Genomic DNA, 21,084 nt, shown 5'->3' on the forward strand with positions numbered 1-21,084 from the left:
TCATTCACTCTACATTAATGATTGAAGGATAAAAAAAAAACCCCCACCAAACAAACTTTCCTAATGTTGAGGTGCATTTTTATCAGATTTGTTTTTATAAAATATGCTTTCAGATAATTACCATTTGCTCAATTGTGTTTCACAAATAGTAGCAGCAAACAAAGATGAAACACCCAGTAATCTTGAGTCGCCATCGGAAGGGACCTTTGGTTTTAAAAAGTGAGGAGGGAAGGACAGCAGTGGGATAAAATAAACTTTTCCCATAAGCTTTAAAAAGTTTTGCCTCATTTTGGCTATGCATGGATGAACACTGGAAAAATACCTCCCTACCTTCAAGGTAAACATGTAGATATATCCCTTGGACCAAATTTTGTCCCATTTTGGACCAAATCAGCTATATCATAATTTGTTTTCTTCTTTGGAACATGCAACATTTCTGCTAGCTCTGAATCTTTAATTGGTTAGCTAGGACAAATAAATGCTTTCGTTCCTGAAATGACTGCTGGCATAAATATATGAGAACAATCATTTTTATCTGCAATAATAATGATAAATAGAAGCTGACTGGCTAGATGTATAGGGCTAGACATATGAAAAGTGAGTAAGTGTCTGTGCTATCAACAACTTGCTACTGTAAGTTATCTCAGTGCTTTAACTACATTCATAGCTCCACATTGTTCTTGTGTAATACATGGCCTGAGAAGGACAGTGCCCTAAGATAAAGAAAAATAAAAGCTGGGATTGTATTATGTGGTCACTCTGATTAAGTCTGCTCTCACTCAGGACACTTTACGCCACATCCAATCTAAAATAATTCACCTCCAGGACAAAGGTGTTTCTTCCCAGGCAACTTTTAATTGGTACACAGTTACCCCAATATTCCTTGTTTTTGGATAACTGTTCATAATCATGGCCTTAGGATTATTAATTTTTAATTCATTCTCTCCCTTCTTTCGAGTCCTTATATTAAGTACTAGCCAGCTGCCTATCAAGAATGACGGGTGGGGACGGAGCCCTAGGCTACCCCTACCCCCCATCCAGGCCCGCTCCCTCTTCCTTCCTGCTGCTTGGGCTCTAGGCCCACTCCCCCCGACCCTTGCATTGGGCCTGGGTGCACTCCCTTCCCCCCACATTGGGCCTGGGTCCACTCCTCCCTGCCGTGTTACCTGCAGGGAACAGGGTGGTGGGGGCCAGGCCAGCCCTGCTGGCCTCACCCCCCTCTCCAATCCACTCCATCCCCTGTGTACCCATCATCATGGCAGCAGGCTGCCTTCTGTCAGAACACTTCTTTGCGCTCTGATTGGCTGTTTGTCAGCCAATCAGCGTGCAAATAAAGCATTACGGACAGACAGACTTAGGTTTTTATAATATTAGAATTGTTGTTCTGGTCACTGGGACTTGGTAGGTTCCCCCTTGTGGTCTCAACCTGCTTTCAATATCTTTCAAAGATGGAGATAATCATACGTCATAATCTTAACAAAAAGCTCAAATAAATAAATAACCAAGGCCCCAACCTTGCACTCTCTTAAACCTGTGGAAACCTGACTATAGGCTTGAAGTCTGTAGGAAAAATCTAAGAAAAGCCCCTCACTCATTTCAGTTAGGTTTTGGTCAAGCCCTATCTGGATAATCATTTTCTTCCATGGAAGTTTTGATGTGAATACATTTTAGCATGTGCTTATGTATTAGAAGGATCAAGGTGTAATCCTACTTCCATTTATTTTTTCTATTAAAATACTAATTTGTTTGCAAGAAAAGATCTATGCTATACTTACTGGCTTCATAGTTTTAAACTGAGATAATTGCTAGAAATTTTTTTAAACTCTTAAAGGAAAAATCCCCTGTTGTTTTAGTGTATAGCTAGAAAAGGAACCACATCCAGTACTGGAGCCAAGCCTTGTTTCTCTTTCAAACGCCAATAACCCTAATCAGTTGCACATGTTAATTTGTACTGAAATAATACATATTTTCCATATTGCATAGTATCACTGTAGGTCTTTAGATTCCACACGCCAAATTCACAGCACAGAAGTTCAGACCTGTCTACTGCTAAGACTAGTTTCCTGTAGTTTGTAGATCAATAGATAAAGCTTGTGTACATTACAGATTAATGGATAAGCATGCCTTTTTCAGAGTTCCCCAGGTTTACATAGTATGATTAAATACGAAGAAGTGCAAGTTCTTTCACTTCTAGATCTCAGAAAACCTATGCAATTAGATACTGTGTTCAACTTCTCTTTAAATCATAGTTTTTTAATCACGTTTTCTTCGTGTATTGCTCCAATAAGACTGCATTTTATCTCCAGTCTTGTAAAGCTGGAAGAGAGCTTTAAATTGCTCCCTCCAATATCCCAGAGAATCTCAATCAATTATGTTTGCCCAATAATGCACTCGTATTATGAAAATAAACTTATCTTTTTGTCTCTGCCTCTATGGGTAGGATAATACTGGTGACAGCATGGACAGCGTTCCTCAGAATGAAACAAAAAAATGAAAATAAACCCTTAAATCACAACTTGATTTTAAACAGATAGGATTCCTGGTGTACAAATTACTACAAAGCAGCTTTTAAGGTCAGCAACACATTCGAGCACAACCAAAGTTCAGGTACCCCTTGTGAACTCACCTCTTTGTTGAAACTGTAAGTCAAATATCAGAACTATAGGATGCCATAATTCCAGCTTGCCTGGAAGCAAAAATACCAACATCTCACAAGCAAGTCTAATCCTAGTCTTTTCCAAGATTACAGCTAAAATTGCTCAATGGAGAAAATAATTAACCTTCTTTCGTTATTATAGTTCCATTTCTATTCCACAGGCTCATGGAGGAAGAGTCTGATTTCAGTTACACACGCTTTTTTATAGTCTAGAAAAGCAGTGAGATATTTTCTCCTCCCTAGCACTGTGTACCTGTATAAAGGTCAGACACAGTCCATCCAGTTGTCACCACCACATTTGGGAGGGACTAACCATCTTTGCTCGAGAGTGCCTGCAAACATTCACTTTATGCCAGCTACATTCATTCCCTCCCCCCCCACCCCCTTCCCCCATTGACTACCTTAATTGACATTTTAACTGACAGGCTTTCTTGCATACCTACTGGCCTCTGGATTATCTACTCCTCCATCCAGGAAGAGCACAGACCAACTGCAGACAACAACTGCCTGACAAAGGGTATTTGTACCCAAAAACTTGCAAAGAATTTTTCCAACTATTTGAGTTGGTCTAATAAAAGATATCTTGTCTGCCTGTGTCCTTAGACCAATACAGCTACAACCTACACCCCTGCAAACATTTGGACAGGGATGCCCCTGATCTGAGTCAGGAACTCTCCCACAAGGTGAGCTAAATGGGGGTCTCTTTCTGGCCAAGTCATTAGAAACTGTGCTGACTTTAAGCCTCAGATGAAAATTGCACTTTTCATCTCTTACCAGAGTACTCTTGTGGTTTTATAATATTCTGAAAGACCTGTAAATATATCAATCATTTTCAAAGATAGGAGACATGGTTGTCTGGTTTAAGCCAAAAGCTGATTCAAGCCAAAAGCAGGGAGGGACGCTAACTCCAAAATCTTCGCCATCCCTCTGGTCATGAATGCACTAACAAAAGTTATTTTAAAATTGGTCATTTTCAAAAGAGCCGAAGTGGTGAAAAAAACTCTCTCAACTGGCATATTTTTCAAATCAGTAGTCTATTTCCATTTTTCATTCATAGTAGTTTCCCCCCCACATACACATTGTTAGAAAACCATGGTTTTATCAGGCAAGTTTTTTAAAATTCACAGTAACTTTCATGACTCATAAAACCACAGTTTGCAGATTGCAGTGAAAATGGACAGATTAATAAGAGATGGTTTTCATCTGAGGGTTACTTAACTTTCCCCTTTCTGATTTTGTTCTTTCAGTTGAACTTTATAGCTGATGATTCCAAGTTCTACTTATAACCTACTGAATGATCTCAAAGATCATTTAGCTCCAGGGCTGAGAAGGCAATGGAAGAAAATACTGGAAACAAATCATTAGCTATGTAATTGCAGAAGGTTTTATTTGTCAAGAATACTGGCCCACATATCAATACATAAATAGGATGGCCTTCATTTCTGATGTAGGGAGATTTTCTCAGTTGCAGACTAGCTGGAGCAGGCAAAGGGACTACCAAACCAATGGAGTATAATCAACACCAAGAAATAGGTTCATCTCAAAGCCTGGTTCACTGGTGAAGTAAAGGCAGTGTTTAGAAATAAATGAAGCAGTACTTAAGTGGAGAAAGAGGGTAAATAAATAGCATCAGTGGGGTAGAGGGAGAGGAATAATTTGTGACTGGTAGTAAAGTAATTCAGGACAAAAATAAAGACTCTTTAAAAGTATGTTGGGAACAAAAGAAATCCTAGCAAGAATACAGACACATAGATAGAAAAAGTGAAGCTAGTAATGGGAAATACTGAACACTAAAGGTTGTTTCAACCTAACAGAAAGAGAAATGACAAGAATCTATGGCTAGAAGCTAAAGCCAGACAAATTGGAAGTGAGGCAATGGCGTAATCTCCACTATTTGATGTCTTTAAATCAATACTGGATATTTTTCTGGAAGAGACACTTTAAACCAGTGTACATTTGAGCTCCATACAGAGAGAGGTTACATCATACTAGATGTAATTGCTCCTCTTGAATCCTTTCACCTGGAATTCCTTTCCTGAAAATTAAATATATTTTGTTGTAGGTTTTTTTTGGCAGAATGATAGAAAATTAGGTTTGGAAGGGAACTCAGGTAGTCATGTAGTCCAAACCCCTGTTCAAGGCAGGACCATTCCAGTCTGAACCATCCCAGTCAAATGTTGTTCTAACTTATTTGTAAAATCTTCCAAGGTTGGGATTTCATAACTGCTCTGGTTAATCCATTAATTTGGCTACCCTCAAATTGCAAAATTCTTCCCAATATCAAACCAGGATTCCCTTTTGGAAGATTTGTTTCTTGACCCATGCATTGTGGATACAGATAATAGTCAAGAACCATCATCTTTATGAGAATTCATATGTATGTGAGGCTAGTATCAAATCCCTTCTCAGTCTTTTCTTCTCTCGGCTAAATTATTTCAGTTCTTATGACCTTGCCTCATGCATCGTATTCTTTAGATTTCCAGTAATGTTTGTTCCTCTCTATAGGCCTCTTTCCAATCTGTCCATTTCTTTTTGAAGTTTGGTGCCCAAAACTAGACACAGTACTCAACACACGACCTTTCCATTGTTGAACAAAGTAGAAGAATTGCTCCCCCTGCTTGCATGTAGTACCATAGCAGGGGCAGTACCTGCAGTGAACCATCAAGGGATGTTCTGAACAGCAGAGACTTCCTATGCCTGAAGAAGGCCAATTGCACCTGAAAGCTTGCTAAGAACTTTTTTCCAAGTACTCAGTTGATCTAATAAAAGATATCACATATACTCAAAGGACCTTACCTGCCTATGTCCTTAGACCAACATGGCTACAACCAAAAAACGACCCAATTTTAGACCCTTTAAGGCTTCTGAAAAACATGAAGGGTTGTCACGGGGACCATCATCCCAAGAGCTCATCCCTTCAGTATCTCATACAACTTCCCTGCAGCAAGGTTCATTATTCCTCTGCCCCAGAGTATTCCATTATGCCTCTACCAGCAGGATCCTTCCCCTGCTAGGATCTTTGTCATCACCGTCTTCTCATTAAACAATAACAAATGCAGAGAAAGAACATCCCTTTGAACAATCCCATTCTCTCACCCATTCTACTATTTAAAATTTTAGTCTCTCTTCCTATTCCCTACAATCCTCATCCTGCCCTCAGGGTGATGCCTTGCCAGGGTTATGTTGCTCAAAGTTTGCTTTTTTTCCACCACAGAAGCTAATTCTCCCTTATCCTTGCAGATCTTCCCAATTCTTACCCCAGCTTCTACCAATCCTGTTTTCCAGAATCGCCTATCATCTGTACCCCAGAGCTTTCCTTCTTTAAACTGGACTCTTTTAAATGCTCATCACAGGTAACCACACCTTTCATGGTATGCTGAGATGGTGGGAAGGGTCAGTCACCTCTCCAGGGACAGTATTCATCAACTTTCTTTCCTCCTTATCAGCCCTCCCAGCATCCTTTTCCAAGAATGCTGAAAAATTACTGGAGAATCTGTTTCTGATTGAATGTTTAGGTGAGTAACCCCATTAGTTAGGGTGTTTTCATAGTGTGGAATATTTTTTCCTTGTTCTTTTTTTTAAAAAAATTCCTGGATACTTGCTTCTGGGGGAGGGAGGGAAGGGGGAGGAGATGAGGACTATGAGTGTAATCTTGGTCCCACAGAAGCAAATGACAAGACTCCCATGGAACTCAAAGGGGGCACGTGCAGTCCTTAGAAGCCAGTCAAAAGATGTATTCTTAAGGAGAGACTTGAAGAAGTAGACTATAAGGGAGGTAGCCTAGGAGTTTGTTTTGCAGAAGGATGGAGAGTATCTGGGGCCTGACTGGAACTGATGGTGATGGCCACCAAGGAACCTAAAGTGTCATCAGAAAGCAGTCTTTTCCAAAGAGTAATTGTCCATGGTGATAAAACGTGTAGCTCGAATCCGTTTTTGAGGTAGGCAAAAGGTACAGCAGGCTGCCTATACATGTGCACTGAGGCAGCTCCAATATGCTGTAATTGCAGAGGGCTGGAGCAGACTTAATTAACTGAGTCTGCTGGAGCATGGTAATTAGCACACTCCATCAGACTCCAGCATTACATGTATCAGCATCTCTGCATTGAAAAATGGCAGAAGGGGCTCATTAACTAAAGTTCATTGCATTAGTTTTAGTTACAGTGCCCCGCTGCCATTTTTCAGCGTGGGACACTGATAAACATGATGCTTCAGGTGCTTTAATAGAGAAGCTTTCAGAGCCTCTCTAATTGAAGTGACCCTCCCACCCCACTCTCAGAGCACATGTATAAACACCCATAGAGACTAACTAGTTCAGAAAAGCACTAGCTTTCATAGGCAACAGCCTACTTCATCAGATGTACGTAGACATACCTTAGGGGTAAGAAAGGAGAAAGGAACATTGGATCTGAAATGGTGAAAGCAGGGGTGGTGTTGTGGAGGGTTTTGGGGGAGATATAGCACCCCCAAAATTCACCTCAGCCCCCTCCATAGCTGCCCTTCCCAGCACTGCTACCTGCCCACCCACCCACATGCCCCGCACAGGTGAGCCTGCAAAGGTGCAGCACTCCTGGCAGGGGTGATGCCAGCCTCTTCCCAGTGGCGGGGGTTGGCTGGGGCTGGGCTTGGAGCAGGTGGGAGTGAGGCAGGCTCAGCTGCACGTGGTGGGCAGGTAGCAGCGGTGCTGGGAGAGGTGGAGCTTCTCGGCCCACTCCCCCGCCAGGAAGAGGCTGGTGCTGTCCCTGGGTAAGAGACACTAGACACCTGCACATAAAATTGGAATGGAGGAAATTCAAAACATAATCATACAGCTAATACTGAAAAGCTATCTCTATAATATCTCCCATTAATTCTAGCTATACACGTTTATCTCTTTATGTATTTTTATGAGCTCCAGACTTTTACTAACCAGTTCTACTATCATAGAAGTCAATAGCATTTTCATATTTGACTTTAGTGGGACCAAGTTAACAGCCTGGATTCAGAGCCTCTTGATGCTGCCTTTAGAAAATGGGTTCTACATGTTGTATCCCATTAATTATTCTGGGTTTCATGGGAACAGCACATATATTTTTTACAAGGACTCAGTTTTAAAGTAATTTACCCAGCAAACCAGGACATACAAGTGGAAGTTTAAAGCTTAAGCACTCAACCACTTTGCACCTCTTCTAACACTAGATGCTACTGAGTTTCTGGGGTAAGTTCCTGGCACCAGTGGTGTCAATGGAAATATTCCTTTTTATTTTAATGAGGTCACGATGTTTCTATCTCTGTCTAAAGTATATAAAAATGGTTGTAGAAAATGGGAATATTTTAGCTCGTAGATGAATATATTTAATAGATTTCCTCCGGGCCTGTTGGTACAATTGGAATCATTATTCTAAATCAGACTAAATAGTTTCTCATATAGCTTTTAGATTTTTTTAATTTTGAACCATATCTCCCAGTGAGCAGTCAGATCTCTCTAAAGAGATTTGAGAAAGCCCATTTAAAAAATGAAATACTATTATCATCACTGATGAGATATAAACCTCTCAAGCTAAAAGACACCCAAAATGTTTGCTCCCTTTTATGTTCCACAAAGAATGCCCTAATGACTATTTCTGGAATCTGCAATCATCTATACCACCACTGCTGAGAAACTGATGAAAGCTTGCATATTTTAAATGTTCTTTGGGTAGAATATTATAGAGTGAACATAGCTGCCTGGCTGAGAGCTGCAAAGAAATTCAAGAAAAAACATGAATACATAAGCCAAAGATAGGAGAATACTTTCCATTTCACTTTATTCTATAATAGTAATCATATTTTAAACTATACATTCGAAAGCCTGCAAGTGATTATTTACCATACATTTGTGTTCTTAGCACAAAAAGTCTTCCCTGAGATATGCGTAAGCAATTCAACTTTCTCTGATGTTCTGCATAAAATGATTTATTCCAGATACAGTTCAGGCTGTGAACGGCATGGCTGTGATGTTTTAATACGTAGAACTATCCTTTGGAAAGTTGAGTTACACAGTACTGTAGTAGAAAACAAATTATATTTGGCTGAAAAGTGAAATGTCCGGCCATTAACAGTTCAAAATGTGGATGTCTTTCTTTAAAATTTCAACTCTCCCACACAAAGGAATACACTGCATTTATTCACACTTGAGAATTGAACCAAGTCTGACCTTCAATCTTCTAGGTTTCCCAGGCAATCCACAGAAGAAATATATTAAAAAATGCTGTCATTTGCAAACCAGAAATCTATTCATGGATGTAACCATGAAATCAGTGAACACAAATGAGTCTGTCAATGATTTGATGTCTTTGGGCCCCTTTACATGAAAAGGTAAAGTTACAATGAGATCTAATTGTGTGGCAGGAGACACGATTATGGGATCATGCATTAGATCCCATCACGCCTTACTGCAAGTGCAGGGGGGTCTGGGATCATGATCCTGGGCTTCCCCTGCACCTGCTCCCCCCGTGAGTTCTGCAAATGATGGGGCTTGGTGGGGCTTGATGCAGGGACAGCATTCCCTGCATGGCCCTGCTGCGAGCCCTGCATCCAATGTATCCTTCAGGGCATGCAGTGGGGATAGCATCAGGAACTTTGCCCCTACTGTGGGCATCATCTGCTGCTAGGCTCACAGTGGTGGTAGCATTCTCCTTGTTGCCACTGATGCCAGCCCTGCAGTGACTGGTCCAGTAAAATATACCACCCTAAGAAATCCTTGCTTCTTGCATCATTTCTGGACCATCATGGCTACATCACTCTTACACTATCAGATGTCATGCTAAGCCCATTTCAATTTGCGCTAGTCCAGGTTATACTTCCAATCTATTTGGAGAAATTTCCCTTGTTATGATGTTTGAGGATTATGTTACCTTGACTGTAGAAAGCAGAGCACAGGTAGGGCATGCCTTGAGCAGAAAGAGACATATCCTGAAAAAGCCCAGTCTACACATCAGCAGGTAAAAAATAAGTGCAGGTCATACACTTTTTAAGGCAATAGTGAAGAGAACACACCTACCAAACTGGATGCCTTCCTTCTGTAGCAAATTTAGGACAGAATAAGTAAGGTATGGATGAAATGGAAGGCAGTATGTGGTTAGTACTAAGGCAAGACTCTGTGATAGGAACATGACCGATTCATCTGCAGATAAAGTCTACAGGATTGTGAAAAGATCATTGTTCTTATATGGATCAAAGTGTTGGGTAATGAAGAAATAACAGTTGTGGAGTCAGCAAGAAAAAGATTATGTAAAAAAATGACAAGGTGTAACAACGGGCAAAGATAACATCAGTAAAGGAAAAGCTGAGTGAGATTAGACTGAGATGATCTGGTCATATGGCCAGAAGGCCTGAAGAGCGTATGGGGTAGAACATTCAGGCTACGAGAGTCAGAGGGAGAAGAAAGAAGTGATGACCCAAGAAAGCAAGGTGCAAATGTATAAAACAAGACCATGCAGTGTTTCAGAACATGAGGATGGACAGAAGCTTGAAGTGCATGAGGACTGCTACCTAGCAGGAAACACATGAGGTGGAGGAGGAGGTAGAAGAAATTATTACATTATTGTTCACTAAATTACTTCTTACCTTTTCACCGGAAGCATAAGGTACTGAGTGCTGTCTGCAAGAAATGAGTGGACTTGATGGGTTACTACCCTGATTGAATTTGACATTTCCAACGTTCCTTTAATGAAGTGATACCATGTAATGTGATTTTTCTATTGCTTGTAGCTGAGAGAGTAGAAGGCAGTTGTTTAAAAAAGAGTTCTGGACTCTCCGTAAATGATCAGTGAGAACTATGCCAGGTAGAAAAGACAGTACATAATACTGATAATACTGTCTGTTTCCTCATGACATGGCTCTCTTGGCTATTGATCCACCCTTGCATAAAGCATGTAAGAACTCTGGGGCTAACTTTTCTTCCACTTTTATCACTCCTAAATTCTTCTTCCATCCTTTCTCAGCTTCACTTGGGCTGGATTTTGATTTTCTCAACATTTCTATTTTACTGTGGCTCAAAACATAAATCAGACCAGTGGTTGTATTTAAATCCCTTGGATTACACTGATTCTATAAGACAAGTCACAAAGCCTGTTAAATCCTACAGTGTGTAAATAAGCATCCAAAACACCTTTTCATTCCAAAATACTTTGTTTTTTTCATACTTGGGTTTAAATAAAACTAGTTAGAGCAACAAAGCAGCAGCCTGCTTTTAATAAAGAAAAATATGGAAGGGGAGACAGTGCCAACCAGTTATCAAGGACTAGAGCCCTTGTGGGTTGCACAATATGATGGCACAAATCAGCTGCTGGGAGGCAATTAAGAGTGTTTGCTGTTAATGTAAAAAGAAGTAGTGTGTATTTCTGGGTAGCATCAGCTAGCCGCATCCCACAGCTGGCAGACAGTCTTCTCATGAGATTGTGGTGTTTCAGCCAGCACAGGAAATGTTTGTCTTTACAAGCATTCTCCTGAGTAGTAAGGAAATATTTTAACCTATTAGCTGTGAGGAGGAGTGAGACAAAGGCTACTAACAACTTCTCCCTCCACATCCCATCTTGCCAGCTCAAAATGTTATCCTATAGCTCTTATTCGTCCAACAAATAACACCCTTTTGAAGGCCACTTTTCATGTCAGCCTCTCCACCCAATGAAACCGTTTGACTTCTGGGCTGAATTTACAGAAGTTTGGTTTTGGGGTATTGATGCTTATGGTTTACACTAATTTTGTTTTTCAGGATTCTCTCTCAAAATTCTGGTAGGAATTAACAACTGGCTTCATTTATAAATCATGTATCTGAGGGAAGAAAGGAGGGAGGAAAGAAAGGTGGCATGTGACATGGGAAAGCCCATAGAGCAATTAACCCTCTCTGGCAACATAATGATTTATTGGGGGCTTTTTAAATTTTTATCATGAAAATATTAAAACCAAAAGGTAAGAGTGCAAAAGACTGTGGAATCCCAGCACAAAACACTTGTTAGGAGCAAAAACGCTCATAGTGCCAAAGACTGAAATCCTAATGCTCTTTATTGGTTTACATATTTAGCATTAGTTGTCCATGATCCACTTTGCAGAGTGCCTGCTCATTAGCCCATCATGACACAAACTGGTCTACATTTTGCAGCAAAGTGAAGGGTCCAAACTCTAATGATATGTGTGCCCAGACTACGAAACAGAAGAGTTGGAGGTCTTCATTGGATCTGGCCTCTGTGAGCTGGTTTCTGTGGTTTATCAGGACCACCCTCTTGGGCTGGCTCAGCAGGAAATTGGCCAAGAAGATCCTGTTCCTCAGCCACCCATGCCTCCACCCCCAGCTAGCATGGGGAATGGGGGTGGGGGAGCTGCCAGGGAGCAGCGCCAGGAAGAGGGAACATGCCTCCCACTGCTGCTGTTCCCTGCTGAGCCCAGCAGCCTACGCAGACTCTTTTTCCATTTGGAGCCCTTGAACTAACTAGGGACATGGGGGGCCAGACAGGGACCAGGTACAGGAAGGAGTTTCAGAACCTGGCTCAGTCCTGCTTCAGCTGTGGGTTGCAGGGAGCATCTGTGCAGGTCTCTAACTCAACCAGAGATGAGAGCAATGATGGGCAGGTCCCTCTTTCCTGCCCCTGCTCTCTATCCATACTGGCCAATGTCCTTCACTGGCTCAGGATTCCAGCTGTGCTTCACCCCCACCCCCGTGATTTGAAGGGTGACACTTGTGGCAATTCCCCACCCCCTTTTCTAAATCCTGCTTGACTAGTGATCTGCATGACTATGGCTCTGCCATACATATCAGATTCTGAGGTCTAGTTTGAACAATGTGTCTGAGGTATAAATATCATTATTATCCCATCACTCCTGCAGAAACTGTATGAAGTTTATTAGATGGAGCACAGTAGACAGATTATCACTAATGATGAAAATACCAGACAAGTATATGTCTGAAGTAAAGAATTAAGTGAATGGAAGCTCAGCTAGGAAAAGTGAATTGGAAAATTGCCTCCAGAATTAAAATATTCTTGATTCCCCGCCACCTCTCCCAGAGTGAAAAGAATGATATAAATGCTTTTCATGAAACTATTTTATCACTTCTAGGTTCAGTTCTAATATGCTTCAGTGAAAACTGACTGAATGCCTAGAGAGTCTGTAGGGAACTAAGTATCCTCTGCCATCAGCTGATTTTAATTCCCCTGGTCAGAGAATCAGTCCAGAGTGGGAAGAAGTATGGCTTCAAAAAGACCTAGATAATTTATCAATCCAGTGTAAAGATAAGAAATGAAAAATAGAACATCAGCTGCAAGAGAGATAAGCTTGCTAATGAGGAAGATAGAGATGTAGCATTTTATAAGATTTCTCAAGAGACATCTTGAAAGAAAGGAAAAATCTACTGAACCACAAAGGACTACATAGGACATGGTTTGATCTTTGATTTTTCCCTGTTGCTTTAAAGATACTTTGTGACTTTGTGATCCATGGGATAAAGCATGTACACATTAGGAGATACTGCCTTTCAGCTGGATCAGTTACGGATCAACAGGCACAAATTGCATGATCTACAGCTACATCGGGTCAAAGCCAAATGCTCACCTGAGCCCAACATCCCATTGGGCTAGTGCAGTGAAGGCAATTTCTATAGCCAAGAGTACTCAAGGGCATTTTGGGATTAATGCCATGCCTTTTGATTTCTTAGACCCAAGACAACTCTTACTTCAATATTATTATGCTGCAAATTTTGCTTTTATATAGTAGTACATGCTGTTATTTTTTCAAATATTTTTGATGTATCCCTGTTGCTTCACAACTGCTATTCTCACAAACTTTGAAATAAAGGCACAAACAGTTTCTACCCTGCCTCTTTCAAAAAAGTAATTGTATTCACAACTATCTCCACTGCTCCCAAAATTCTCCAAATAAAATTACCCAGAAGCAAATCGTGTAGAGCATTTTCTGCATGAAGTTTTTGTTACAAGCGCCCTTCACACCCTGGGAGACCTGGAGGACAGCCTCTTAAGAGATTTTTAACTTAATAACTGCCTCACTATTCTCTTATGGAATTTAGAAAATCAGTCAGATTTACCAGTGGGGAGTAAGGTTTCTAGAGAAAAGATTAGTTCACACAGGGTGTTTGCAACCTTTGGCCAAAATACCTTAAAGAATTGTAGACAAAGTATCGAGTTTATAAATAATGCAAGCATATTCCATGCATTATGTAAGGGAGAGCCCTGTCTATGGACTTGAAAATTCTGCCTGCCTATAAAATCTGTGCATTTATAATCTCTACAGCAATAAATAAGCCTCAACCTTGTAAGATAGAAGATAAATATCTGTGGATCTTGTAAGATTTGGACTGTACCTGTAGATTTTGTAACCTCACAGAAAATGTGTTTGTTACAGTGATGAAATATAGAAAGATACTCTATATCCTCTCTCAGCTATAACAAGTTACTAGATGGCAAACTCTTCCTATGCAAACTATAACCATGACACTTAAATTACATCATCATGAACATCTCTCTTTATTAAATCTCATTTTCTTTAAACATAATTAGTATATTTAGCTTCTAAAAGACAACCTGGAAGCTTGAAAAGCTAGTAAATAACAAATATATTTTTGAATAAGAAAAAAGTTTTTACAAATGTAGCCCAGGTACACTTGCCCTGTCCTCTGATGACAGTGGTGGTGGTCAGGCAGGGTGCTGAGGAAGGAGTCAGGGACTAGATCAGCTTCCTCCCCTATCTATAGAGCTAGGCTGAAATCAAATACTTAACTATGTACAGTTTATTACAAGAATAAATACAGACACTTAATATAAAACATAGAAGATTTACAAGGCTTAACATATAATACTATATGTATTCCACAATTCACATAAAATACCAAATAACTTACAACCTATACAACACAATTAACACATAAGGATATTAACCTATATAACCCAAGTAAATTAACAATAATATTTCTTTAAACCTTCACAAATAACAATGCCAATATACACATTGAGACATTAAAACACATAAACCATATAACCCCCCTTAAAGAATACCCCTAGCTATATAGCCCTTAACACCACAACCTCAAAATAGGGAGTGCACTCAGCACCTCCCTGAGGGGATCCTGAAGCCTTTAGGGCCCTGGGACGTAGACATGCCCCTCCTGCAATGGAGGATGGAGGAGGCAGACCTTACTCACCCATATCAGCCTCCCCTGCAGGGTCCACTTCCCCAGCAACTCACGCTTCCTCTCTGAAGCAGCCAAGGCTCATCCCCCCGTTGCTGATCCCACAAGAGCGTCTCCCCAGTGGCACCTTCAGCTCTCCTCAGTGGCCTGGCACCCTGCACTGGCTCTCTCTCTCTCTCTCTCTCTCGTGGGAGCCAAGCCCTTCCAGGCTCCAACACCCCGGTCTCACACTGGGGGTTCTCTCCTTTCCTGGGCCCTGCTCTGGGCACTGGGGCTCTTTTAGTTAAATATGGAGCTGCACTGTTGGCCTGCGGTCACTCAACATAGGGCCAGGGCTAACATGAGCAGCCACGAGCTGCTTAGAAGGCAGTTCTCCGTGTGCCGATCTGCACACCCTGTGGGGCCAAGCAGCCTCAAGCCGCTCCCAGGGCCAGCTCTCTGTGTGCTGATCTACACACCGATTGCCCAGACACTTGCTGGGTTCACAGGCTCAAGCTGCCTTGAGAGGCTCCTAGAGCCTGATCCCCATGCACTGATTCACACACTGCTGAGCTCAACCAGGGTCCCAAGGATGGCCATTTCTGGAGCACCTCTCTCCTTGCCATCCCTCGTCATCTCTCTCTAGCTTGCTGAGCATGCTCCCCTTTCATACACTTCAGGGGCTTCACCCCTGAAGTTCTCTGGACCTGGCTGGCACAGTTCTGATTCAGGTCCAGCTGCTCCTTGCCCCCTCCCTTTGGAAAAGGGCAGGGCATTGCTTCCCTTGTGCTGCCTCCGGATTGGTGGGTGGGCCCCACTAATCAAACAGCAGACCCTTGGGACTCAACCCAAGCTCTGAAAAGGTAAGCCTGCTACACAAATCAAACCTTTAAACTAAGGTAATTTTAAAACAGAACTGGAATTTTACAACATTTTAACCAAATTCCTTCAAATTCCACAAAGTCTATTTCTACTGTAAACATAGAGGTTTTGAGGTGAATCCAATTTTGCTATCCAGATTTATAGGGATAGCTAAAATAGGCTTAAAATGAAAACTCTTGGGAATGTCATGAAAGACTTGCATAGTTACCTTTAAGGGCATGTCCGCATGAGTGTGGGTTGCATTTTACAGCACTGCAAAATGCACCCCACACACATGATTTGGTTCTCCGTGCTGCATATTTGCAGTGTGGAACCAAATTTAGATACTGGAATATCCCAGTACCACAAAAAAACGTGCAGGGAAAAAAGCAGGACAGCACACGTCAGCCGCGTATGCCACCCAAAACCAGACAACCAGAGCCATGCTTCTGCTGCCAGCCAGGTTCCATGCACCCAGATCACCGTGGCTGGACCCCAAGGAGGCCCACAGGATACCAGGTTAGGCTGCTGAGGCCAGATCAAGTGCTGGCCCCAGCCTCCCCTACCCCATCCGGAGCATTTTTTCCCGCACTAGCCCCACATGCACAAATTTATGCCACTGCTTTTTCCCCCATGGCAACCATACACACCCCTGCTTGTGAGGATGTGGCTTAAGTGTATAGAACAAATTTTAAGAAACCTAGAAACACTTCAGTGCTGGAACCCAGTGTTCACTAATTAGTGACTGATGGAAATAATGAGGTGTTTACAAGAGGAGAAGAAGCTAATAAATACCACAAAGTTTCACAACATTAGTTCGAAACAGCTAAACCAAATGATTACCTCATGCTATGCTATTTGTTATTTTCTGTGGGTTTGGGGTTTTTTTGGTTAATAAGGGAAAAATCTATTAGTCAGTCACAGAAGAAGATAATAAATTGGCCTCTGGCTACTGTCTTCAACTAAGTAAAAATATAGTTATGTACAAAACTCTAATGCATCCTGTTGAGAAAATGGTGTTCTAATTTATTGTAATTAAAAATTTCTGAGGAAGGCTGTAAATCAGTTAAAGATGAAGAAAGAAATGATACCTTTCAGAAGCAACAACTTGTATAATTAAACATTGTTGACAGAAATGGAAACACCTAATGTTCTAAAGGGTGGTTTCTTATAAAGTGCATAAAGATTCCAAAATGAGGGGTTTTTTAGTGTCAGATGTTTAAAATCATGATTATCACAAAGCCCAGTTCTCAATTATTGTTCAATCTATATAACATTTCATCACAGATTCATGGGGAAGTAGGGCTGAAAGGGACCTTAGATCATTTAGCCCAAACCCTTGCGGAAGGCAGCATCATTCCTATTCAAACTATTCCATAGAATTACTTGTCTAGCCTATCCCTAAAACTGTACAACAGCCCTGTCAGACAACATAAAGCACATGCCCCAAATCACAAAAAAAACCCCAATCTGTTGCAAGTAAAGAGGGAGGATAAAGGCACTGCCCATGTCCTGCTATTGCAAGGGTTGTTAAAATACACTCAAGAGATCCAAGAAAGAAAACCATGCCCCCTGTTACAGAGCAAAGAAAAATCCCCTTAGACCATAGGGTAAAAATCCCTCCTGATCCCAAAAACAGAGATAATTTTGACCCTGAGCAGAAAGGCAAGATCCTCTAACTAGGAACCTCCAGGTTTTGGTATTGGCACAGACCATTCAAAATCCTCAGCTTTGATTGCAGCCAACATCCAATGCTTCTGAGGAAGACAACAACAAGTTAGGAAAAATTCCTTTCTAGCCCAATGTGGCAACCAGGAAAACCCAGAAGCATGGGAAAAACAATGACTTTCTATTGTTTCCAGATTATAGAGCAAACTCCTTCACCCACCCCATAACTGGAGAGCCCTTTCTGTCATCATATCTCCTCCATACACTTATCCCAATTTCTATAACATAAGCTGGTTAAGATCTATGAACTGGATACAAAGTTCTTCATTTCCTGCTCTAAGGTACCACACGTGGTCAAATGTTCTAAAATATGGCCCTCTATCAATCCCAAAGATGGCTATAATTAGGTGGAGAATGGCATGATGCATATAACATCAAATCCACTCCCAACAATGCAGCCAGTAAGTTTTAAGGCAGGAAGGGCAGCCTAGTTGCCCTCTTTGGTTTTCACAAGGTAGGAATAGTGTAGCATATGTAGCCATGAAGCTGTGATGCCTTTTGTTTCGCATGCTATACCCTTAAAATCCTTATAGCTCTACCTTTCTTCAGAAAAGGTAGACATTTTGGCTGCCTATACACATGCTTGGGGGTGAGAGAGGGGTATTTCAATTAAAGCAGTTCCCCCAGGGCCATTTTAAAAAGCACAGGGACTTAATACCCATGACAGTGAGGCAACCCTGGAGCACTCTGATTACAACACAGGGCAGACGTGATTAATCGAGTCTGCTCTGACACACTGGAATTAGAATGCGAGCCAGCATGTGTATAGGCAGCCTTTGTTTTTAGAGTTAAGCCATTTACAGAAGCAATATACGGACTCTTTTTTACTTTTGTCCTTCCTTACTGTTTTCCCAAAGTGAAGAGAAATCTATGTTTTTGCCATTTCTGCATGGAAAAATAAGGATGAGTAGCTGCTCTGTAAAATATTTATTTTTAATTACTAATAAAAATGGCAGCAAAAACTAATGTGAGCTGACTTGTGATACAAGAGCCTTTTATATTTCCAGTAATCTCACCGCTCAGAGCACAGGTATCAAAACACTTAAAAAAAATATATATCTCAATATATGGGGTTCCTGTCACCTCAAAGCAGTAGTAGATGTCATTACTCAGGATACTAGGATTCTCATCCAACTTCCTCTGAACTCAGGGGAAAGATACTTCTTTAATTCAGTGAGAACTATGTACCAAGAACAGAGGGGAAAAGAACAGGCTTAAGCACAAATAGGCAAAAGAACACTTTGAGATTCCTGGCAAATTAAATGAAATGCAATTTATTTCTCTAAACAGCTATGGAATTTTGTTTGAATGATGCAAATAAATTAAAACCATTGCAGTTTCTATAGCAGAATATGTTATGTTTTCCATAACTCAACCATGTATTTACCAAATGGATAAATCAAAAACATACTGATTTGAAAATGCACACTGTTTAACTAAGTATATCTCTTGGCTTAGGAAGCATAATCAGATAAAAATATGTATGAAAGTCAAAAACAATTCTTTTATAAATGTCAACTCTGTGACAAAATTCACTTCAAAAGAAAAAAGAGGATTACTTTAGGTGAAAGAAAGATCGGAGCAAAACCATTCCATACAATATATTGTCTATATAGATATTTAACAAATTGAGAGACTGCTTAAGATGTTTTAAAAGTCTTTGCCTATTTTTAAACAATCCATTATCAAGAATTTTTGATTCAGTCCTCAGACAGCATAACTCATTGTAACGTTGTAGTTAATGGAGTTATAAGCAAGTTGTGCTACCTGAGAATCTAGCCTATTCTCTAGGATAGAGATCCTGTATCTCCACAGGAAGAATATGCCAGCACATGGATTCCCCAAAGACATGTAAGGGCACAATTATATGGTTTCCCTGCCAGGCACTGACCCAATAAACCAGTGGTCCTTAGCCTTTTTTATAGTCGAGTCACCCCTGTATAACTTTTCTAAATTAAGTACTACCCCATTTCAAAAATGAATTTATTTCTTGCAATTCTTACCTTCTCACACCCCATGGCACCCTTAAAAGGATCTTAAAGGCAGGGCACCCCTGTGAGCATGGCAGGGGGTAGTATATGGTGTTTGGCACTGGCAGAGGCTGCTCATTATTGAAGAGCTGGGGGGTGGATCATTAGACCCCTGGAGGAGGTAGCTGTCTCTGCAGGAAGAGAAAAACATGATAGTGGCCACCTGGTGCCAGGTGAGGCTATCAGGGGCAGAATCCTTCTGTGCCCCACTTTTTCCACTGTCTGCTTTCTCCCCATCCCTGGTCTGTACCTGAGGAAGTGAGCGCAGTGTACTCCTCCAGGTATTATATACCAGTGATAGGAGGTATGTAATCCCCCAACCCTTTTGCACCAGCTTTTGAGCATAAGAGGAGTAGGGGAACAAACCAGGCTGAAAAGTGCAGCTCTACAGCCCCATGTCTACCTATTTGCCCATGGCAGAATGCACTGCTCAGAGCACAGAGCTGGTCAGCTCAGGAGCTGCCAGAGGGCAGGGGGCAAGAGTGGGAGCCACAGAGTTGGGTGGAAAAGTGAATGTTTACCTACTTATACAGGGGTTGGGTGTCATAACATCCTTAAAAGGATCTTAATGGTGGCATCCCAGAACACTCTGGCACCCAGGTTGAGAATCACTGCATTAAACCACAGCCACTAACTCCTGCTGTGTGGACAAATGATCAGCAATTGGATTAGATAGCTCAGAATGCCCCTGACTGCGTACGGGGATCATACTCGAGTTCTGGGAAGTTCTAAACAAGAAAGAGCTATAGCAAACACTGTAGAAGCAACAGAAAACAATAGCCTTGGGTTGGCTAGCAGTTCTATTTAGTAACTACTTCCAATAACACTGAAAAGAATCCTACACAGACATAATTTTAAAATGTGTGGGTCTATATCCTACTCGTATTTCCTCTGGCATAATTCAAATGTACTTCAGTGAATTCAAAGGACTTTTTCTAGAATTATACCAGTGCAACAGAAATGAAATTTGGTCCTTAAAGAATGTCCAAGCCCCTTGATCTCTTTCTCCTTTGCTCATGATCACTAGTCATGACACTTTTTATTGTCATGACTTCAAGAAAGGGGCCTTCTTTTAATTATCCCTTTTTTTAAATACCACATACAACTTTGGCCACAGTACAAAACATGAGATAACCAGTGTCAAAAGTAATAATAGACAAATAGGGCTGGAATGGACTTCCAGGTGCTTTCTAGTCCAGCTTATGCTCAAGAAAGATTCACCTTTATCAAACCATCCCAGGCATATGTTTATTGAACCCGTACTTAAAAGTTTCCTGTGATGGAGAATCTACACATGAAAAAATATTGCTTTCTTTAACTGGAAGTGTATGAAACTCATAAACGTTCTGGGAGTTAAATCTATAGGGCATGTGTAGATGAAATGGGGGCCCTAAATTGAAATAGTGGGTTTTAAAAAACACTGCTTTGATTCAGGGCTGATTAAACTCCTGTGTCATGCACACACCCTGCTGACTTACTTGCCTCTTCAACAGGGAGGGGAGGGCGAGCTGCTGGCGGGCAGAGCAGTCCCTGGGCTGTGGGGGGTGCTGGTGCTTCCCCCGCACCCTAGCAGCACCTGCCCACAGGCACCCAGCTCCAGCGGTCCTAGGGGGCACTGTGGCCATGGAGGGAAGTACTAGGCCCTACGTAGGTCAGGCAGGCAGGCAGGCTCCAGG

This window comes from Crocodylus siamensis, chromosome 1, assembly GCF_052110815.1.
Source record: "Crocodylus siamensis isolate JL-2025a chromosome 1, ASM5211081v1, whole genome shotgun sequence".
NCBI lineage: Eukaryota > Metazoa > Chordata > Crocodylia > Crocodylidae > Crocodylus > Crocodylus siamensis.